This window comes from Cibotium barometz, chromosome 36, assembly GCF_041138505.1.
Source record: "Cibotium barometz isolate CiBa-2024 chromosome 36, ASM4113850v1, whole genome shotgun sequence".
Taxonomy (NCBI): Eukaryota; Viridiplantae; Streptophyta; class Polypodiopsida; order Cyatheales; family Cibotiaceae; genus Cibotium; species Cibotium barometz.
The window spans coordinates 39,838,054-39,854,060 of NC_141081.1; positions in this window are offsets into that span (position 1 = coordinate 39,838,054).

Genomic DNA, 16,007 nt, shown 5'->3' on the forward strand with positions numbered 1-16,007 from the left:
CAGGGCCTGCCAGTCGGAACTCTCTTTCTGAACTTGATTGGACTCTTTTTCTTCCTTGTTGGCTTGATGTCGACTGTCTGTTTATCAATGCTTGCCTCTGTTGCTTGTCTGGGAGGGGTATCCTTGTCTTCAGCTATCTCCACGTGTTCTTCTTCTTGGATTGTGTCGCCTGATGCAATCACGGGTGGCTCTCGAAACCTTATGAGCTTGTGTTTTCCATAGCCCTCCAGACATTTGGGCTCCTTAACACCACATATGCTAATGCATAAGAAGTGTAAGATAAAAAGTAAGAGGCCCTAGAGGCCTGCTTATTCACATAATCCCCAAATATATCTATGGCAGACAACCTCTCCATTAAAATGATCTTTTCCTTTTGCCATGAAAGATCATGTCCACCTAAAACCCTAGACAAACATTTAAAGAAGTAAACAATGGCTTCTCCATTGTTGCTAACTGCCTATGGTAAATCAAGATCTTAGCACTGCCTAGATCATGAATATAATGAGCTAGGCTTGACATTTTGCCAAACCTAGCCAGCCTGCTTCCACTTGTTCTCTGGAGGAATGTGTCATCCTCAATTTGTAGCTGCCACATATCAAAAGATTGCAGTGAGACAATAATACACAACTACAAAACATTTAAACACAAGATAAAGTATTTGATTTGAAGTAACAAGATCATACCTTCTCATTTTCATCAGCAACAACAAGAAGTTCATCTTTCCATTCCTCTCCCCTCCAGTCCAGCCTCTTCTTTAAGCTTTCCCTTGTATAGTGCTGAGAGATTCATAGCTTCCTGTGGAAGGTAGCTTCATCTGGCTCTTGGAACTTTTCAGCCTCTTTGAAACAAATAGTAAGGGCCTTTGTAGGATCAAAAGTTGTTTCCAAAGCCACTAGTGAATGGTCATCCTCTATGCCAACCTCCTTGTCAAGCCTTGAAGCCTGGGCAATAAGGGAAATGGCATAGTCCTCCCTCAAATTGAACATACACTCTATATCATGGAGGAAAACATAATCTTTACCACCAATCAAGACACCTGGAAGCATGGGCACTGCATAGTTGCTGCTCTGAACATCAAAATCTTCAATTGGCTGTGCTGCCCTATGAGTTTCAGTCCTCAGTTGAACAAGGTCAAGAGCAGCCACGTGCAGCCCCTCATCCTGGAGGTTGATATCTTCTTCCTGCTCTGCCATTTCTGTTGCCACAGGAACATCCTCTTTTTCCTCTGCTACAGATGTGTCTTCTTCTTCAGCCTCTTGCCCTTGCTCTTCTAGAGAGTGCTGATGGAAGACAACGTACATAAGGAATGCCATGGTTTCCTCAAGCACTCTACACTTTCTGGTGTGCAAGTTACAGCTGAATTTATATTCCTCAGGCAGGCTGTCAAATCTTCTATTCACATGGTACCTCAGCCTGTCAATGGAGACAATATGATTTATATGCACAAAAACCTTTTCACCTTCCACAATCCTTCCTGCCTCTGTCAGTTGTTTGAAGGTATCCCAATGGTCTGAAAGAAAATCTCTGTGATGCTCCAGTACTACAGAGCTCATAGTGAACTCCCTGTTGAAAATACTGTGGTATATGTGGAAGTTCCTCTGAGCCTTGCACTTGTGAAGAAAGTCAAATAGGAGCAAATCTGGAGATTTGTCCTCTTCTGGTTCCTTTTGTTTTGAAAGGGAAGACTCAGCTTTCTGCTCCAGTCTCTTGCTTTTGCCTGAGCAAAAATTTATATATCATGAATTCTATATGCTGACATATGCAGTCAGGGAATGTATAGGATATCACCAAAAAACTCTCTTCATGAGCACACATGACTCACCTGGTGATTGTTGTGGTCTAAGTATAGTAGCAGAAAAGTCTAGCTTCCTCTTGAAAGGAGGGGCCTGAGAATCAACTGTTCCAAAGCAAAAACTTTTCTCATCATCAAGGAAGAAATCCCCAGGGCCAAAGAAAGCAAAACAATGAGGAAGAAGTGAAAACCAAAAGGGACACAAGAATTTGCAAGAAAACGCGATGCAGGGCCATTTGGAAAATGTCAAGTGCTCTCGCATTTTGTTGTGCAAATTCTCCATTTCTATTGACATCCATCTCCAATCAAATGCTAGGATCATCTCACAGTGTCCGGGACAGTAGGTGATACTAGGAAGAATTCCCCAGGGCCAAAGAGAGTAAAACAATGAGGAAGAAATGAAAACCAAAACTAATATAAGAATTTGTAGGAAAACGCGATATTGGTCCATTTGGAAAATGTAAAGCACCCTCCTCGCATTTTGTTGCAAACTTCTAGGTCCTATTGATATCCATCTCCAATCAAATCCTAGGGTGCTGTACCAGATTCCTGGGCAGTAAGATTCAAGAATTCTATGGATGGAAGATATATATATTAAAAAACATTGAAAAGAATATAGATCTCTGACCTTTCTTTTCCTTTTCCATGCTGTTGGAGTTGCACTGGTGATTCTTCTTCTCTCTTCCAAACTTGAGCTGCAACCTAGGTAACCTGGAGATCTGGTAGTGGTAGTAGTCTTCAGGCAGGTTGCAGTCTGGATGGAGTGTGTTGGGTAGGAAGGGATCAGAGGGGGAAGGAAAAGGATGATGGGAGGGTGCTGGTAGGGATGAAAGACGGGGAGACAAGAGTGTTTATGGATCTGATTATGAAATCATGATTGGCACAAGTTCCAAGGCAAAAAGTGCCATTCACACGTGCCAAGTTTCAAACTCCAAGAGATCTGGGTCCCATCCACACGTGTGAAAAAACCACTCTATTCCACACGTGTGGTATTTATTAGCTGCTTTGTTTGTATTTTGCATTAATCTTTTCCCTCCTGTTTAATCTCTCCTATCTAGGCCCTCCCCTCTCTTGCCTCTCTACCTCCCTACTCTGCACCATCAGCATCCTGACCAGCAGCAAAGGTTCATCCCCAGCACACGTTACTCATCACCAGCATAGCACACCTACAGATAGCTTCCAAGTCAATAAGACTCTCTATATCCTTTTCTTCTTGTTTAATAGTATATGAGGATAAGGTACTGAGTGATGTGATGTAGTTTAGATATTAAGATAAATATTATATGCATTTCTTAGCTTTTTCCATTGCAACCACAAGCAGGAAGACTTTTGAATTGGGCTGGTTGAGTGACAGATTGATCACTTCTTGCCTTCCATAAACTCAATCCATCTTGCACCAAGTTGCAAACACAGTGAAATGACTGAAGGCATGTTCCAGTATGCTGCCTTATGAATTTTTAGGAAAACACGAGGAGAAGCCTTTAGGAATTTCAAACAGCCCAAATCGCATTTTGTTGCAAATATAAAATTGTTGTTTCATCCACCCCTATCATTGTGATTTTGTGTCTTTCTAAGCTATCCAAGGCTGTACACTCCTTGCATAAACACAATCCATATTGTTTTTAGTTGTAAAGACAGAGAAATCATTGTAGGAATGTAATAGTATGTTACTTCAGGTATTTGCAGGAAAACGCGAGAGTGAGCTATTAGGAATTTTAAACTGCCGAAATCGCGTTTTGTTGCAAATTTATAAATGCTGCTTCATCCACCCGTGTCATTGCCTTCTTGTATCATTCCATGTTCTCCATGGCTGTAATCTCTTTCGATTGCTTTGTATGCAGCTTGTCAGAGTGATGGCAAGAACCAAGTCAACTGCAAGGAGGGCTGGCAAGGGGCCAGGGCTTGCAGTAGCAGCAGCTGGGGCAGCGAGTGTATCTCCAAAGGGAAGAGTTGCACATGGCAGGAAGGGGAAGCCAATGAGCCTGCTCTAGCAAAAGGCTAAGAGATTGAAACATGGTGCAGGTGTGCTAAAGGAGATCAGGAAGCAACAGAAAGCTATAGGCTTTGCAATCCCCAAGGCACCTTTTCAGAGACTAGTGAGAGAAATATGTGATAGTTGGCACCTTGGTTTCAGGTGAAACAGGACTGCCATTCTTTCCTTACAGGAAATGGCAGAGGATTACTTGGAGAAATATTTTGAAGATGGAATGCTGGTAGCAGCCCATGCTCACAGGGTAACTCTGATGGCCAAAGACTTCAACACTTTGTCCAGAGTGAGATGGAGGTATGACAAGCTGGTCCATCCTGTGGAATGGCAGGACATCAAAATGAGAGACATATTATTAATTCCACCTACAAGAAAGTTGAAGGTAGATGAGGTTAAGGTTGTTGAAGTAACCCACTCAATGAGCACCAGAGGGAAAGCTGCTTATGAGGAGTCACTGAAGCAGCAAATAAAAGAATCCAAATGTGTTATAGATATGGAGACTATACAGATGGAGCTGCAGATACAGAGAAGGTTGCAGGAGCTGGGCCCTAACATAGTTGTCCATATTGAGGATGAAACTTCAGTGAATAATTTTGACTTGACAAAACCATGCTTGGCAACATTGGCTCATAAGAATGAGTATTGCTCAGATACTATCATTCTTGCAATGCTCTAGTAAGTGTCTTTTATTTTACATTTGTTTGCAAAACAATCCTTCTTGTACCTCCTTTACACCCTACCCTAATTATTGTTTGGTGCATAACAGCATGATGAGAAGCTGGCTTAACCACGCTGTACAGCATACAGTTCATATTATTGATCCTGCCATTTCCTTCAAGTTAAGAGATCCAAAGGAAACTCCCATGGATATTTTCAATTGGTTTAGATACTGCGATTTTGATGTTATCGATATTTTGCTACTTCTATACCATAACAAGTATGTGGGTGACTGCTTCTTTTGGGATTTTTCTTCAAGATTGAGAACTCTTGTAGCCTTTGATTTCTTAATGCTTTTTTCCTTACGCAGTGACCACTGGAGCTTTGCTTCTATTGACATCCAGTAGAAGCAATGCTTTTTATTCAACTCTCTTAAAAACACAGACAAAGAGCTGAAATTGTAAGTGGTGTGTGTGCTATTTTTAACTTTAAACTTCATTATTTTGATTTAATGCACAGTGAGTTCTCACTCTGCATCTCTCCATTAACTATCTCACTCACTCTCTCAACCTTGCCATGTCGTAATAATACCTGGTAAGACCCGATGTGGTTTTCTGTGTGGTAATAACCACTAAGTTGACCTTGAAGTCAACTTGTTTGATTTTTATTGGGACATTTTTTATGATTCCTTTAGGTGCTACTACCTTCTTATGTGCCATTCTTATGTTGAACGGAATGGGCTCCCACTTGAGATCCAAACCCAATGTAGTTTCCTCAATGATGATATTCAATTCGGATCCTCCATCCAGCACTGCATCATTAATGAGTACATTGTTCATTTGGACTGTGACTTTGGCCACTTCATCATCTTTGGATGCTAGGGGTTCTTCGACTTGCATATTGCCACATTTCGGGGTTTCTTCCTCTACTGAGTGCTTCAGTTCCTTGCTCATTCCTTCAATGCCTGCCATTAGGAGTTTGGCCTTAAATCTTGGACATAAGTTTAGCATTTGTCTCAAGCGGACCTGTTTGCCCAGCAACATTGGCATTACATTGGTTTGTAACCAATCAACATTCTCCTAGCTTTCTTCCAAGCATTCGTCTCATAGAGGTGCTCTGCATGCTCGCTTCCACTTGTTTTTAGAAGTTCTGTAATGATTTTGCGTGAGCCATCCTCCTTTTTCCTACCTTGCCTTCGCTCTATTTCCTTAGTAGTTTGAATCCTCTCACCTTTTCCTACAATTCCCAGTCCACAGATGCCTTCTTGGGGCCTTGGGGTGAGTCTTGATTATGTAGTGGAGTTATTACTACACCAAATTCATTCGCTTTAGCCCTTGTGGCTACCAAGATATCATGCACCTCCCTCTATATATCATCTCCCTATATCATGTTGGTGCTTGGTGGGTATGAACACCAACTCTCAAATGGTCACGGGGACACAAAAAGCACCACTCTGTTGAGCAGACCTTCACTCTCACTCTCTTAGTTCTCACTCTGCATCTCTCCATTAACTATCTCACTCACTCTCTCACACATACATAGCATGTTCAGTAAAATAGAGACACTGCATACTTAATCCACATAGTGCAGAGAAACACAGAAAAATAATGAAATGATAAGATTTCTCTTAGTTACATTTTGGAAGGATTGTAGACTAATACAGAGCAATTGCCCAACACAGACTACCATTTCGTGAGTGCTATCACTATAACAAGCTTCATGACACAGAGTATCAACCATTAGTTGAGATCATACAATGACTGCACGCTTCATACATTCACTTTATCTGAGTATCTATCACTCTTTCTTGAAAGAACAAGATGGAGACAAGTAGTGAACACAAGTGAACGAATGTGCTCCACACAGGAAAGCTCAAATAGATCTTCTATAGAATGAGATACAAAGTACTTGGTATATATAGTACCCAAGTATAACATAAAAAATAGACTAAGCCCTAGTCTACCCTACAACACCATATCTTTGTATGTGTTTACAAATTCCCCCTTAAAGATATGGCTGAAGTACTCTGGAAACGTCTCAGTAGTACCTAGGGCACCTAAAGTACCATGGTTGCACAAATTCATCCATCAGGATATAGCAACCTATGGGGTAACACATGAATAGCCCCCTTGACATTTGGTTGTAATATCTCGAATCCCCAAGCCATGCCGACGATGACGTACAAAAAGTGGAGCTGACATGCTTTTAGTGAAGATGTTTGCCACATTGTCCTCCTCAGTGGAACAATAGATAAGGTCCATGAAGCCATCCTGTATACAATCCCAAACATAATGATAGTGATTCTCAATGTGATTCATGCAGGCATGAAAGATAGGATTCTTCCCAATGGCAATGCAACTCATACAATCACAAAAGATAGAGCTGGCCTCACCATCCTGTGCATGATGTAAATCATACACAAGCTTCCTTAACCACATAACCTATGTAGTGGCTGCATTTGTAGCTTTGTATTCTGCTTCACTTGAGGAAAGAGAAACACAGTCTTGCTTCTACTGAGCCAAGATATGCATGCTGAACCCAATGAGAAGCAATATCCGCTTGTTGATCTTCTATCATCCATGTCCCTTGACCAATCTGAGTCCGTGAAACCACTCAAAGAAACATCACAAGCTGAAGCATAATGCAATCCAAACGAAAGAGTGCCCTACAGATATTTGAGAACCCTCTTGGCTGAATTCCAATGTGTGACTGTGGGACAATGCATGAACTGACTAAGAAACCCTGTAGCATAGGCAATATCTGACCTGGTAGAGCACAAATAAATGAGGCTCCCCACTAACTGCCTATAAAGTGTGCCATTAAACTTCTCAGCTGTGTCATGATTTGTAAGCTTGAGGCCTTTTTCCAATGGAGTGTCCACAGGTTTGCATTCTTCCATCTTAAACTTCTGCAAGAGACCTTTAGCATACTTTGTCTGTGACATGCATATCCCCTCCTGGGTCTGCCAAAACTTAATGCCAAGCCAATAATGCAATAAACCCAAATCTATCATATCAAAGGTCTGGCATAAGGCGGCCTTGATGGCTGCAATTTGCTATGTATTACTTCCAGTGAGTAATATATCATCCACATAAAGCACCAAAATCAGCAAATCTGAATTTTCTTGTACAAAATAGAGGTTAGACTCTGTATGTGTGTTCACAAAGCCTTGGGGGATAGCAAATACTGATGTATCTTGTGATACCATGCATGAGGTCCTTGTTTGAGCCCATATAACACCTTGCGTAGCTTGCATACTTTGTGCTCTTGTCCCTTAACCTCAAATCCTTGGGGCTGCTGCACATAAACCTCCTCCTTCAAATCTCCATTCAAGAAGGTAGTCTTGACATCCATCTGAAAGACGGGCCAACCATAACTTGCAGAGCAAGAGAGATGACAGAACGAATGGTAGTCATCTTGGCTACCAGAGAAAAAGTCTCCTCATAGTCTATTCCCTCTTCTTGAGCATACCCCTTGGCAACTAACCTTGCCTTGTGCTTCTCAACAGTACCATCTGCATGATACTTAACCTTATAGATCCATTTTGTGCCAACAACATTCTTCCCAATTAGTCTATCAACCAAATCCCATGTGGCATTCTTCTCAATGGACTAATCTCTGATTCCATGGCCTTTTGCCATGTGGGATGTCCCTTTGCATCCTCAAACTTCTGAGGCTCTAATTTAGCATCCATCACTAAGGCCATCAATGCATAATTCACCTGAGATGGGGCATTCTTTGTGGCTGTCCTGGTTCTCCCTAAAACTGGCTGATCCTTGGTGTCTCTAAGTGTCAACCATGCCCATTTTGGAACTGAAATTTCTACGTTACCACTAGCTGTACCACTGGGTGTGGCATCCTTTGCACGATGGTGGTAATGTTTCCAAACACGTGGCTGCCCGTCCCCACTAAGCCGACTGCCCATCTAGAACACTTGAGGAAGAAACACCCTCAACATGTTGCTGCACCAACTTGGTGAGGAAGAAGAAGCAACCTATGGGGGAACCCATCTCATCATCCTCAAGAGGTGGGGATGACCTTAGTGGCCTTAGAGATTCCATTGATAGTGAGTTGACTGATACCACTTATATCTCTTGTGTAGACACTTGGTCAATTCTTAGTGATGACGATCTTTATGATGATCCAGTTTCTATTCTAGAGGGACACACACATAATGAGTGTCTTACACATGGAGATATTATGCACGGGTCGGATCATACTCATACATACATAGATATGGTGGATTATGCTTTCGACTTCTTGAGTGGTGCTACATATGATGAAGGCACTAGTTCACATTTAACTCTATATGAGGCTAACTTTGAGCTATGTTTGTTTGGCTCCTACGGATGTCAACATGATCCTGCATTCTTTGGAGTTAGGACATTTTTCTTTGGATGCATCCTTTGCCATTTGAGGAGCATAGTTTTTGGATATGTGGTTTGACAGTCAAGTGCATGGATGACATATTCCAATCTTAGTATACACAATGATTCTTTTGTGCTAGGACCACTTGACATTTGGGCCAGGAGTTTCGAGCTTCTTCGGCGGATACCTTTCATTGCTGCCAGATTCACAGTGTAGTCATGAGGATGGGCTTATGAGTTTTCCTTTTGACCCTAGGGCTACTATCTCTTTAGAGTCGAGATATCCTTTTGATCTAGGAGCTACTACCATTTGAAACTCTACCATTCCAGTTTCGACAGTTTGGGATGTATACCATACATATCCCTTTGATCCTGGAGGATACTTGACTAGATTCGTCATCGATAGTCGTTCCTTATCTACTCCACTTGCACTAGATTATCATGGGCCCATTTCCTTGGATTTTGCATGCCTTGGATTTCCTTCTGATCCAGGAGGTTGCATAGTTAGCCTCATCATCGATGGGAGCCCTCTATCCTTTCCATTTGACATAGGGGGTCATATGATTCATGCACAGGTCTTCCGCTACATTCAGTCATGGATGTGATTTTTTTTTGGCTTTTGTACATAGCCACTTGTATATGTCTTTTTTTTGGGCACGACCACCCTTAAATTTTGAGGACGAAATCATTATAGGAGGGGATGGTTTGTGATGAAGTAGGTTAAGGTGCACATACACATGGGGAATGGGGCCTAGGCACTTGGGCTTAGGGACATTTACATGTGTACTTTTAAGGGACCCTATATAAGACATAGGGATCATGGACATTGTACCCTTTTGATCATTATACTTTCATGAGAGTACTCTTACTCTTTGGAGCTCTCAGCTTCCATGGTGGACTTCTCCCTTTTGAGAAGCTATGTGTGTACTCCATTATTGAGTGCAATAGGTGCTACTCCCTATGATGAGTGGGACATGTGTGTACTCCATGCTAATGAGTGCAACCCTAAGTTTCCTTCATTGCAAGGTCAACCATCTTGGTTAAGAATAGCGCCTATGGTGATGCTACTAGTATCAATCTCTGAGTCAAAGGGTTTCTCAGGATTAACTATCTTGAGAACGGGGGATGTTGAAGTAGCTAGTTTGAACTCATCAAAACTATTTTGCTGAGTAGCAGTCAAGTCATAGTAAGGATTTTCTCTTGCAACAAATCATCATGGTGCGGCAAGGAAGGAGTAATCCTCTATGAATTGGCAATAAAAGCCAAAAAGCCCTAGAAAAGATCGTAAAGTATTAACATTCTCTAGCACTGGATAGGCTTAAATTACGACAACTTTTTTAGGATCCATAGTATACTCCATCAGCTTAAACAATGTGATCCAAATATTCTATTTGGATCAAACACAACACTGTTTTATCAAAATTTGCATACAAAGAGTTATCTCTTAAATCTTGAAAAAAATGTAAAAAGATGATATTCATGTTCTAAAAGAGATTTACTATACACTGGAACATCATCTATTAAATCTACTACAAGCCAGCCCATGAATGGCCTAGGAATGTCATTCATAAGCATCATAAACGTAGTAGGGGCATTGGTGAGTCCAAATGGCATCAACAAATACTCATAATGGCAAACCTCATCCTAAAAATTGTTTTATATACATCCTCATCTCTTACCCTTATTTGATTGTGACCGATTTTAGATCTATTTTACTAAATATCACGGCACCATGCAAGGCATCTAAGAGATCGTCAATTCTCAAAATTGGACATTTGTGATTGATAGTAAGCTTATTAAATTCCCTATTCGACACGCATATGAAAGATACCATCCTTTTTCTTAACAAGTAAAATCGGGGAGGCAAATGGTGAGAAGCTAGGGCGTATCAAGCCCTTCTAAAGATACTCATCTATCACCTTCTTAACCTTTCTCTCTTCCTTTAAACTCATGTGATAGGGAGGCCTATTCATAGAGCTTGATCTTGGAATCAACTCAATTATGTGCTCCACATTCCTGTGTGGAGGCACACCAAGAGGAAGTTAAGTTTTAAAAACATCGTGCAATTGTGCAACTAGATCATGAGCAACAGAAATGGACTTCTCTATGTCTATCTTATCTACCAACATTTAATCGAGAAGATCTCGTTCACCCCTGATGAGAAAATGCTTCCCTTCATGCTCAAACTAGTAGGCATGCATGTTGAAGTTGATTATTGGCTTCTTCCTTGCATTCCATTGCTTGCCTAACACTATATCAAAACTTGCTAGTCTTGTAATTTCAAAATCGAGATTGTTGGATCCAACAACTTGCCTATCCCAAACCTCTATATCCTTAGTGTTAGCTAGGTCCATTGTATATTGATATAGCCAGATGAGCTAGTGGGTAGCTTAAGCTTCTTGAAAAGTAAGAAATTTATAACATTGTGAGTAGAGCAGGTGTCAAACAAGACTCTTACTTGTTTGCCTTCCACCATGCCCTTCATAACAATTAAATCCATGTCGACAAACTGGTACCCTCTCTGAGCCTCATAAGACTAGTAGGGAACTTCTTCCTTCCCAACATAGCAAGAATCCAAGTAGGTGCATTAGGATATGCATTCAAAAGGTTTGTATCAGTAAATAGATCCTCAAATTCATCATCCTTGTCCACTCCATCTAGTGGATTCACCACCACCTGTGCAATGACCTTCGGATTTTTCCCAGGATAGCCCTTAAACTTCCTTTTTGTTGTGGTGTTCATACCAATTCAGTGTAGGCTCTCTTAGCCACCATCGGTGACACCTTATGCTTTATCCTCGCACATGTCTTACATTTATATCAATAGTAAGGACTTCCTTGCCATTAGATTGAGAATTTGTTTAAGGAACAAAGACCTGGGTGTGTTGTCTAGGAAATTGAGCCCAAGTAGCCGTTGACCTAGTTTGGGTAGGGAATCTCCTACCATCCTCCAAGACCAAAGTGAGTTTAATCGCTTCTTGCAGAGTAGAACATTTTTCTTTTCATAATACTAAATGTCTTAGAGATTCTTTGAGACCAAGTGCAAATTTGTGCACTCTCAAAAAGTATGGAATATGCTCAGGTACTTTCAAAACTGCTTCACAAAATTTGTTGGCATATTCCTTAACAAAGAAATTCTTTGCATAAAAAAAACTCATGCATCAAGAGCACACAACTACGCTCGCTATTTGTAAAAAAAAGGACTTTAAATTATTCCAAAGTTCTGGGTTTAGATTGTCCAAAATAATTTTCCTCCACCATCGATGTGCCACATCGAGGAGAGAACTTTTTGTGGGATGGCAGTGACAAGAGACCTGCCCGGGCCAAGTGGCCTAGAGAGTGATCATCCAGCTGAGACGTAGAGGGAGCCTGGGCATCATTGACCCCTCCATTCAAAGCCGTGCCCCGTTGGGCAAGTTGATTGTTCGAGGTCTTCTTCTGGGGAGAAGGACTTCCTCCTGGCTAGGATCTGAGCCCGCATCCCAATCCTAGGAGGCTGTTGGCCTTTGAGTATGAGATGGATTTTCACAGAGATATGGGCATGAGGCTTTAGCCCAGCATTTGAGGACAGATTTGTATCCAGTCTCTCGCCAGATGGCACAGTCTTATTGGTGGAGGCTTGGTGACTAACTATAGGCAATGAACCCTTTGGTTTTTCTTGCTGCTTAGCCACAATAGCATAGGGCATAGGAATGACATTTGCATTTGTAGTAGAAGACAAAACTATTGCCACTGGGGAGGCTGGGCCATAGCTGGTGGTTTTTGAATAACAGTGGGACATTTATTGGAGATGTGCCCAAACTGTTTACATTTAAAGCATGCACCAGTAAAGGTGCCCCAAATAAGCTCATAGTTCCGACGGCCAATCCCAGTATGTGGCTTGGTGAATCTTGGTATCATCATCTATAATACCACATATTTTAAAGCATTTCTCCCACTTGCTTGAAGACCATCATACGAGTCATGAGCGCACTTGAATACTTGGGAGACTTAACATCTTTGAGTTGCCACTTTGTTCGGCTTGTGAATGGTCTAGCTAGCACAATCTTGGCCTCACTTGGCCTTGGTATAGTTACATCAAATGAAACAACCTCTGCACTAGCCTTAACTGCTAGTAGAGTATGCATCTTTCACACCAAGGTAAGCCAAGGTATCTTTCAATACATTTATATGATTAAGTACAACCTCAGAAGATGCATTGGGCTCTTGCCCTTGGATTTGATTTTGATTTTCCTCGTTATCCAAATTTCTTGATTTTAGGTTTTGTATTTGGTTTTTCCCTCTCTTTTTTTTGAAAACCCAAACACACCAAATATATATATATATGTATGTGCAAAACCAAGCACACCTTGAACCAAGCAAAAATATATATATGTATATACAAACCAAGCACACCCCCAAACACACCAAAAAAATATATATGTATGTGTAAACCAAGCACACCCCAAACACACCAAAAATATATATATCTATATCCAAACCAAGCACACCCCAAAGTGATATTTACAAAGGCTTTTATCTTGGTATACTAACCCTTGTGATTGCGTTAGTGCCTGTGTGATGATTGAGTGTGGTTGGCCAGCACGCACGAGGTTTGGTGCCATAGAGGGGTGTAGAGATATGGGGTCAACATGTTCTATTTTTGTTTCAGTCTCTGTCTCATTCTCAGTGTCACTTGGTTCAGTTTCACTTTTCGATGATTGCGGTGGGGTTGTTATTGTCTCATTCTCAGACTCTTCCTCAGATGTGTTAGTCTCAAAAAGTCCTATCATCGTATGAATCTGAGTCTTCCTCCCATGTTGACTCAAGCTCACTGTACTCCCTTATTTCATCAATGTCTAAGCGCCTGGTGTGTTAATTCCATTCAGATTGACACCATGATCCTCAATTGAGGACATTAATAAGTGTCATGTAAAGGCACTATAAAGGTTGTACATTATGAGAGATTGGCCACCCAAGGCCTAGTTAGTAAGTTTTGGGTGCCCAAGTGTGAATAAGGGCCAATTGTATATAAGGTATTTTCTCATAATGAAAAGTACACAGTCCCCTTTGTGCTATTGAGAGCTCTTCCCTTGTATTTTGTGAGAGTGTGACGAGTGAGAGCATTCTAGCATTGTGCCTCTTTCATGCTTGTGTGTGAGCGACTCCACGGTGACACTGTGGCGGTGGAGCTTGGAGTTTTGAGCATACAAGCGATCTTGGAGGCCTCAAGAGACACGAGCTCGAAGCATTGGTAAGTAACCCATGAAGGTTGTGTTCTACTGCTTGTCCAATAGGTGAATGTGTGTACAGTTCACTCTTGGAGGTGTGGTGGCCCATAACATTTTTGGCGCCGCTGCCAGGGAAACACGTTTGTTTCTTCCATACTCTTTGAGTTTCATCTCCCGTTGCATAGTATTTATTGTTGCCTTTGCATTTTGGTAGTGTGGAAAATGGAAGGATAAGGTGTGTGTGGTTGAGAAAAAAATTATAGTTTTGATGCTGTGAATGTTATGGAAAGTAGTTTAGGAAAGGATTCATTGGTTATTCTTGATAAGTTTGATGTTAGCACCACAAAAAACACCAGCGTGAAGAAGCAGGTTGGGTGTTGTTTTCTTCTTTTTTTTTAAAAAAATCAAAAAATCAAAAACAGAAGGGACCATTGATTGAGCTAGGAACTTGCATTTCATTCCCTAGCATTGGCACAATCTAAATTTCATCATTTGGATAAGTATTATGCACCCAAGACTACAATTGCCGACGTGGAAAACTCCACGTGAAAGTGCACGAAGTTCTTCATGACGTGAACCATTTTCTTGCAATTCACGCCGCAGGTCGCTCACGAAATCAGTGCCGAGATTTTCACCAAAAATCACGGGATTATATTCCAAAAATAGAAACCCTTATCCTGACACCTCTAACACGATCCAGTCCATCAAAAATTGGATCACGGGATTATATTCCAAAAATAGAAACCCTTATCCTGACACCTCTAACACGATCCAGTCCGTCAAAAATTGGATCCTGTGAAAGTGCAGTAGACTTTCACGATGTGAACCATTTTCGAAGCAGTTCACAGCGTGAAACACTTTTTGTTTCACGACGTGAACTAAATCCTGCTGTTTCACGAGAAGACCAAAACCAATGAATTAATAAAACTAAGGCTGACCATTGTTTCTGTAGTTTCACAGCGTGAACCATTTTCGAAGCAGTTGACGGCGTGAAACACTTTTTGTTTCACGACGTGAACCATTTTTTCTACATTTTCATGACGTGAAATATTCTCTACTAATTCACGCCTCCTGAACAGAGCGATAGAACTAGGAAATGAATCAATTTGGGTTGGATAATATCTTATCAAATCATACATACATGCACTTAAGATCTGGAAAACTCATCGGAGACGATCTTACGCTTGCTGACGATAGTGCATCAAATCATCCAGGAACTTCCTATCAAAGAATTCCTACCAAAGAAGTGTGAGATCGGGATAGTCTGCAAGCACACACTTGAGTGTCTTGAGAAACCTGACCACCGCGAAAACCAGTAGTGAGGAATCCATGGAAGAAGGGTTTGGGGAAGGTGACAAACCACACTCTCCAACCAAGTCTAGTGGGATCATTGAGATAGCCTGGGGATTTTTTGGTCTCCAAACCAGTGATGATGAAGAAGCGCAATCTGCGGGCATGGGTCCGCCGTCAACTAGCGCTGGACTTGGTCCAAGACAAGAAGGGCCATTCCAGACGTTGAATTCTAGGCTGTCAAATACTGGCACCCCTCAAATTAGACAAGATATGGAAACTGCAGTTAGGACGGGTCAAATATTCTTTCCCACCACCGAGGAAATGGAATTGGACCTCCAACGAAGTGAGGTGGAACGACAACTCCGAGAATTGAGCTTAAGGAAATAAGAGCTTGATACTCGTAGGAGGGTAGGAGCTGAGACAAAGGAGACAGATAATGTTAACCATCTCCAATCACGAGGAAAGGAATTTGAAATTGCTACAGGTAGAGGTGATGGGGTATTCCGAACCTGGAATCCATCAATGAGGAATCTAGAATGGAGGAAGTGTTTATACAACCAGAGAAGAAGAGGGTAACATAGCTAACTTGGCTATAGAAGTTGAGGACCGGCTCTATACCAAGAAGGACATAGAGCTAATGATCAATCACCCTACATTCTTGCAAGATATGGAGCTCTTAATTACACAAAGACACATAGAGGC